The sequence below is a fragment of the Cucurbita moschata genome, unplaced genomic scaffold (assembly GCF_002738365.1).
Source record: "Cucurbita moschata cultivar Rifu unplaced genomic scaffold, Cmos_1.0 Cmo_Scf00077, whole genome shotgun sequence".
Lineage (NCBI taxonomy): Eukaryota > Viridiplantae > Streptophyta > Magnoliopsida > Cucurbitales > Cucurbitaceae > Cucurbita > Cucurbita moschata.
The window spans coordinates 944,098-952,499 of record NW_019268593.1 but is presented as its reverse complement, the minus strand read 5'-3'; the positions used below and the strand labels follow the sequence as shown (position 1 = coordinate 952,499).

The following is an 8,402-nucleotide window of genomic DNA, read 5'->3' as shown; positions in this document are numbered from 1 at the left end:
AATCCCTAGCCCTTCCTTGTAATACCCATCTTTAAGTTTCACGAAGAAATCGAGGAGAGAAACGCTGTAAATGTGGCTTTACAGGCCGAGTTTCAGATGGCGGCAACGCGACAAATGGGCATCTTCTTCCTATTCAGAGAAAGAAAACGATGATATGGCCAGTTCAACTGAACTGTCAAAGTCAACTCAAAATTTGACATTTTCTTGAGTTTTCTCAATTTTAACCCCATTTCAGACCGATTCTCATAGAAAATTTTATGGTTTCAGAAACTAGACACAATAAAGAGTACGTGGAAGAAAATTTGAAGTCATTCAGAAACTGGAAGCTCAAGAATGGATGTCCCAAACGTCGAGGACGAGGCAAGTAGCCACCTTGGACTTTTTGTTAAGAAATACTTGTAGAAATCGCTTGGATTTTCATATGAACCCTAAACCAAGTATGAATTAAGGATATATGAAAGAAAAACCCAAAGAACCGTGAGTTAAGACCCTGAACCAATTAAATAGCTCGAGATTTAAGTAACATTAAAATAACCCACTATATGAGGCGGTCATGATTGCTCAAGGCGTGTCCCCCAAATAATCGTTAAACAATAACATTGCCCAAATAACCGCCTTGGACAACAAATTCTTTACAAGAATTGTTGAGACATGCAACATGCAACCACAGGCAACATGCCTTGGGCAATCATGAATTAAGGATATATGAAAGAAAAACCCAAAAAACCGTGAGTTAAGACCGTGAACCGATTAAATATAATCGTTAAACAATAACATTGCCAAAATAACCGCATGAAACATGCAACCACAGACAACACGTCTTGGGCAATCATGAATTAAAGATATATGAAAGAAAAACCCAAAGAACCGTGAGTTAAGACCCTGAACCGATTAAATAGCTCGAGATTTAAGTAACATTAAAATAACCCACTATATGAGCTCCGCTGCCCATCAAATTTTAATACTAAGTATATTATAGTATGTTGAGGTTAGATATGAAATTTGGTGGTCATTGGATAAGAATAGGTAGGTAAACCAAAAATTGTGTAAAATGACCATAATGCCCCTAAGGTAATTTACCTTTGGTTCATGACCTAGATGACCTTCAAATGCTATGAAATTCATCAGTAGATCTTATTTTATGAAGTGTTATATGAATCCTTATCCCAAGAGGTTTATATTAGGTAATGAAGTTTGGGAGTTATTGGAAAACTTTAGTTAGCGAAACCAAGATACGAGAGAAAATGCTCATCATGATCCATATGACCTTTGCCTAAATTACAATGTTTATAATTTTTGTAGTCAATGTTCCCAATGTTTGCTGCACACGAAAAAAGATAAGGGATGTTAAATTTTTAAGTCACTTTTGGAAAGTATGGTGGATAAATTGGGTACCAAATTATTGTTTTCAACTCCATGTCATCCTCGGATTCATGAGCAAACTGAGGTGGTTAATAAAATATTAGGAGCATTGCTTAGAGCTATTATTTATAAGAATATTAAGTCATAAATTGGGTAACAAATTATTGTTTTCAACTACATGTCATCTTAAAATTAATGACCAAACTGAGGTGGTTAATAGAACATTAGGAGCATTGCTTAGGCCTATTATTTGTAAGAATATTAAGTCTTGGGACGAATGTTTGCCACTCATTGTTATCTTTTTGAAGTTGCTTACGGATTTAATCTACTTACGCGTCTTGATTTGCTTTCTAACAATTATATCAAATTGAAGCATGCAATATAATAAGATTTGAAATAGGTTTTTTAAACCTTGAACCAAGAAGTAATTAGGATATTTGGAAAGAAAAAAAGAAAAAAAAAAGGATGCTATATTTAATTATAATTTACAAGTATCTTTATAACATGTTAATTAAAGAGAGAAAACAACAAGAATAAACAAACAAAGGAAATTTGTGTATGTATGATTCTCTTCAAATCTTGGAAACTAAGAGGATTCCTCTCCTTTCTTGACATAAACACTTACTTTTTCGAGACTTGGACCATAAAGAGTCATCTACTCTTACTCCTACTCCCTTCTCTAAGAATCAACATAGCATAATCATTCCATGAAGGCCGAGGTAGTCATATAAAAGAAGATGAGGGTACCACTTTCAAATCATTCCATGAGGACTTGAGAAAGTTTTGTAAAAGAAGACGAGGGTACCACTTTCTATTGCAGAATTTCTATGTGATATTTTTTCTAGGAACTCTTTGTAATGTTGTCCGCTGAAGGTTTTAGGAAAGGGACACAGATTCTCTATTGCACTGATCTCCCAATAGAAGTTTTACCTAGGTCATCTGTCGTCATAATCCTTTTAAGGTAGATGCCCCCAAATAACCAGTGAACAATAACATTTAAGGAAGTTTCAGAGAGCGAGAAGAGGAATGTGATAGAAGTTGCCCTAGGTAAAACTTCTTTAAATGTCTTAGCCAATCATGACCTCAAAATGAGGAGTCTCTTGGACAACAAATGTCTTAGCCAATTGTGACGGTCATGATCGCTCAAAGCGTGTCACCCAAATAATCGGTAAACAATAACATTGCCCAAATAACCGCCTTGGAAAACAAATCGTTTACAAGAATTGTTGAGACATGCAACATGCAACCACAGGCAACACGCCTTGGACAATCATGACTGTGACATCTGCCCCCACACAATTTATTGGATGAGGCTGACTTTAGGTCTCTCGATGCGCTTCCGCTGATCTCATAATGAGGAGTCTCTTCCAACCTACTAGGTGCTGTTGAAAATCACTTCTCGGTTTGTTGAGTCTTCATGTCTTCTATGTTCGTGTCTTCCCTACTTTCTTCGCTTGAAACTTTTTCTTATTTGTATGACGTCATACCACCTGCTTCTGCTTGATGTCTTCTTGGTCGAAATAATAACGTTTCAAGTTACTAACATGGACAACAAGGTTAGTCCGCATCCATAAGAGCAATTGGATTCTATATGATGTCTTCGTAATCTTATGGATAATTTTAACTAGTCCATAGTATTTTCACACCAGTCTTTGGTCCTTGTTACTTTGAACTCGAAGTTTATTTGAACTTAACTTATATGAACTCTTTATTTTTCTTGAAATTATTGTGGTTGGCGCTTCAGACTAACCCTTCTCTTCATCCGTCTAGATGATATTTCTGTGTGAACATGTGTTGCTTCAATGGTTTGTTTCTGTCTCCCTTCTTCAGTATCTGACCTTGTTTTTGTCTCTCCTGGTGGGGATAAATCCATTATCTGACCTTGTTTGCATCGTGGTGTTCATGTAGTGGCAACAAGGTTTCTATTGAGGTTGGCTCACTCGAGCTCCCCTTTTCAATTACAACAATAGCAGCAAGCGTAGATTCATCATGGCTATGATTCTTTCTCAACTGTAGTATCGACATCATTTTCAACCCTCTTGGTTGATGGATGTTTTTCTGAATGATCGTCGGATTAGACTCCATTACTACTAGACATTTTGCTAGGGGCATGTAACTGATTTTGTGTTTCAGCAGGACGTTCATTCCTGACACGACGTCGAAGTCATCCATTTCAACTATCACTAAACAATTTGCCTAGTCCAAGGCTCCAGCTTGATTAGAGTTCTCATTGTGACTCTTAAGACAGGTAAAGCTTCCAATTTGACGGCGTTCATCTTTCTTGTATCTTGATGCCAAAGGATGTTAAAATATTTTGCATCGATCTCCATCATGAGTTGTGGTTGGCTCTAGAGTTGACAATGGTGTTCTTTACTACTTTGTGCTTTACCCAAACCTCGACATTACATAATATATATATTCATTTAACTATAACACATATGGTCCATGGAAGAATTGTAGCTCTTTTGCTCATTAATATTATAATGGCTACTACCTAAATTATAACCTAAAGTTGATAATTGATGTCCAAGTAGCCAACCCTAAATTTGTAATCATTGTGGAGTGATTGAAATTACAATGGAGTAGTTTAAACTCCTAGTACATTAAATGAAGTTGGTCTCTTCTAATAAAACACGAATTTCTCTTTAATATCATTGATACAATTATGCTTCATCTTGAACCTACTAACATGAAACTAAAACTGCGTTCAATTTAACTCCATTTTATTGTCATCTTGAATGACGTGTAGGATATATTCTTGATTTACCTTGATATTTCATATTAGTTAACCTTTTTGCAAAATCAGAATTAGACAACAACAAAGATGAACTTGGGTCTGTTTATTATTTTAAAGAAAATTTCTTTCTCCATCTTATTCCTAATAACTCTACAACTAAATTCATATTATGCTAAGAAACAAATTTTTTACGGGCAAGAAGTAAAATATGGAATAGTTGTGGTGAACGGGATAGATGACAATTATAGCCTTCAAACATAGATGACAATTATAGCCTTCAAACAAAAAATAGAGTAGTTGTGGTGAACGGGATAGAAACTCTAGTGTTCATCCATAATATACAACCACCGCCTAAATTATGACCTAAAAATTTGAAAACATAAGTTGTAGTTGAAAATTACATAAAACAATCCCCTAAATCCAAGAACTCGTGTCCAATTAGTAAATCCTAAAGATAGTAGCTAACATAGAGTGCTTGAAGCTCTACATGAAGTAATTTAAAGTTCCAGCTACTTAACTAAAGTTTATCTGTCTTTAATGAAGCATGAGTTGCACTTGAGTTGGAATTAAAAATGTTGCATTTTTTTTATAAAGGGCATTTGGTCTAGTGGTATGATTCTCGCTTAGGGTGCGAGAGGTCCCAAGTTCAATTCTTGGAATGCCCCTATGTTCATTCATCAAAAGATGAGCCTCAGAGAAAGCAAGTACTACAAGTTAATTACTAATTATCTTTTTACACTACTTCTATTCTTTTTTCTTCATCTCTTCTCTACATTAATTATCTTTCTACAGTAATTATCTTTTTACACTACTTCTATTCTTTTTTCTTCTCTCTACTACTTCTATTCTTTTTTCTTCTTTCTACAGTAATTATCTTTTTACACTACTTCTATTCTTTTTTCTTCTCTCTACAGTAATTATCGTAAACCCTATGTAAATAAATTAACAGCGGTCTAGATCTAAAAGATATAATAATTATTACTCATGGATTTCATTAACAAAGAAAATAAATGAAATAATGATGATACATTCCAATGGGCCTAACCCAAAGGAATGCGTGTGCATTGCTTCAACTTATATAAATTTCATATATAGACTAGCAACTAAGAATTATTGATCGACTACAATGGCATTTGGTCTAAGTGGTATGATTATCGTTTTGGGTGTGAGAGGTCTCAAGTTCGATTCTCAAAATACCCCCAACAATATTATATCAAAATGAATTAAGCAAGATAATATGATTTAAAATGTGATTTTTAAACATTGAACCAAGAACATGAGAATAGAGAATGAAACATATTCTTGGAAGAATAAAGATCGTCTCGAGCCCGACTTCAAAAAGAGCATTACACAAATTGTTCATTCTTTCTAGGAACTTTTCATAACCGATGAAGAAGAAGTTTCATAGAGCCATAGGTTCGAATCCTGTCACCTTGAGGTGGTATTGTCAGCGGCCGAAGTGCAAAGCCCCATAGCCTATCCGTGGTCAGGAAGGCTCCGTGGTCAGGAAGGCAGGCGAACTGCGCACACTGAAAAAAAAAAAAAAGATCTCCTTTTCTATCACACATAGAATTGTCATTCTTTTGTCTTTTGAAACCCCTTACCTTATCAGTCATCAGGCATGTTTTTTGTATCATATATCAAGATAATTATTATGAAAAAGCTGTTCCACTAGTGTGACTTAGATACCCTTTCTTTGTAGTATCAGTCATGCTATTTGAATAGCTTGAAGTCATCATAGCCTCTCCATCGGTTTCGAAGACTCCTTTGGCATCAATGTGCTCCAATGAAAGAGATCAGACCCTTTCCTAAACTAGAACCGGGCACAAAACGCCGAGGAGAAAGTCGAAAGCGAGCTCTTTTCGCGTATACGCAATCTCGAAACCCAATTAGCTCACGGACTGTCTCCTCAACCCTGGTGAGTATGAGTGCTTGGTAAGAGAGAATGTCGAATGAGGAAGACAAACGATTACGGCAACATTCGCAACTACCAAAGTGCACTAAACCTAGTAGAGATCTTCGACCTAACGATAATGGAACTTCAAGCCCATTTAATCAATCCGCTTTGTACCTTATTGTTGACCGAATCGGATGCACGCCAGGCCTAAATTGTCTCTCAATCACCCAGAGAGGAAAGGAAGATCAGATCCGAAGTTTACGAATCGAAGAGAAAGAGGATATGAGTTCTACACGCTTTCATTTTCAAAAGCTTCGCTAGCCTATAGTACTTTATTCAGGATCTGAACTCCTTGATAATTTCCTTGGCGGATAACACAAATGAAATCGTTTCCCTGAACGCCCATCTTATGAGTCCATTCTTGTCTTATTGGTTTGTTGTACTATTCTATACCTCTCTCGATTGATAGAAAGACGTTCGGGTGCTGGGAGGGCCTATTGTGAGGGAACTTTCCTTTTCACGGTTGGCAAAGGTAAAGCAGGAGCTGCATATGTCCACGGTGATCAAGGCAGAGCGACTTCTTCTTTAGAAGAGGTTGGTTTTATTGAAATTGTTAGATCCGCTTTCATTAAAGAAAAAATAGGAGCTCTTGGTTTGGCCAATGTCGATTCGTATGGCAATGCGGACTCGACTCAGGACGAGGATTCCGCTTTTCATACTGCTGCTATGAGTCAAAAGAGCTGGTAAGCTATCTCGCTAAACGAAAGGAAAGAGCACGTACGGGTTGACCTTGTTACAATGGCGGGGGCCAGCCAAAGAAGGTCAGTCAGACTAAGTTAGGACCCTTGATCCGGTTCAGCTAGGTTCTTCCATGCAAGAATGTATGGGTATCGGTATCCTCTTTAGGACCGGTTGCTTCCTCTTTTTGTTTATATGTTTGGAGAAACCTGCAAAGCCCGCCTTTCTTACCAGGTGTGATTCAATCTTTCAGCTCAAACTTTTCTATCATCCGACGAAAAAAGTAGGAGTACGACTACCTTTTTCTTTTCTTGCCCGAGCCAGGGGATCATTCAGTTTCTACCAAAAGGTTCGCTATCTATTAGTTGTCGTAAACGAATGTATTTCTCATTTCATGTTAGCTCCTCCAAGAGCTTCCTGGTCCGTAGTAGACAAAACCTTGGACTTCTATCGGACTTATAGCATTGCCTGGTGAGCTCGCCGTTGAGGGTTGGCCTTACAGGAGATCGAGCAGCCTTTCTTTCCCTACCTGATATGCTTTCTTGCTTATCGTGCAACTAGCCAACGAGTCAAAGAGAGAGGGAGAGGGATCATGTCAATCAATTTGTATGTGCATTTTGTCCATCCTGTACTTGCCTGCTTAGCTTTCTTAGCCAACATCTCCGGTTTTCCCCGAACAAAGAGGTCCTGCTTATCCATACCCAACAGTCACACTTTTAGCCGAAAGACTGATTTTTTTCATAAAGTTGGATCATAGATCAAGAAAGAATGAAACTGCTTACAGGGACGGTTACGCGATACGTCTTTTCATACTCGCCTTTTCTTTAACCCTGCTATCAACCTAGCCATTCTCGCTTGTTGCTTTAAGGGGTCTCCCCACTGTAGATTACTCGGATTGGTTCTCGCGTCCCTGTGCCAAAAAGGATGGGCGAGTTTGGTTTGAGTGTTCCTCGATTGGGTGGATCCATATGCTCCTGAGGGGTGAGACGAGGTGTAGTGCAGTCTGGTCAGCGCATCTGTTTTAGGTATGTTGTCCGCTAAAGGTTTTAGGAAAGAGGTTACAAATTTTCTACATAGGTCATTTGTGGTCACAATCCTTTTAAGGAAGATGCTCACAAATAATCGGTGAATAATAGCCTTTAAAGAAGTTTCAGAGAGAAAGAAGAGGCAGAATAGAGAATAGGAGTGAGTCGTGCAAGGAAGAAGGAACTAGTAGGTTTAATTTGGGTTCGTTTGAACTAAAAAACGAACTAAAATTTTTCAAACGAACCCAAATTTAAGACTCTCTAGCCCAAAGTCCATATGTAGTAAAAAAAAACCTTCCGTGGCCAAACCCTTATTCGCAGTCCGCATCCAACCATTTATTTTTCAAGCTACACGTATGCTCCAGGCCAAACTCACGTAACTAGTCAGAAGATGCAGCCCACAACTGAACGGATTTCAACTGTCACAATCGCACTCTTGAAGTAGTGAGACAATGATTATGTGACATTTGTTCTAATCCAATGAACAAGTCAACCATGCAAAATTTAGACTGAACGAACAATAGCAGTGTATGCTCGAATCACGTTTAGAAGAAATATTTTAGAATACGTGAGCGAGGAAATACGTTAAAAATAATTTCAAATAAAACAATGTTATAAGCTAAAAGTGAAGAAACAACAACTG

At 37.4% G+C, this 8,402-nt stretch overlaps 1 non-coding gene across 1 annotated transcript; it reads left to right on the top strand.

The window, feature by feature from the left end:
* Positions 1 to 4,692: 4,692 nt before the first annotated feature.
* TRNAP-AGG lies at positions 4,693 to 4,764 on the top strand. Its single transcript has one exon. It is a non-coding gene; the product is annotated as a tRNA-Pro (tRNA).
* The last annotated feature ends 3,638 nt before the right edge of the window (positions 4,765 to 8,402 follow it).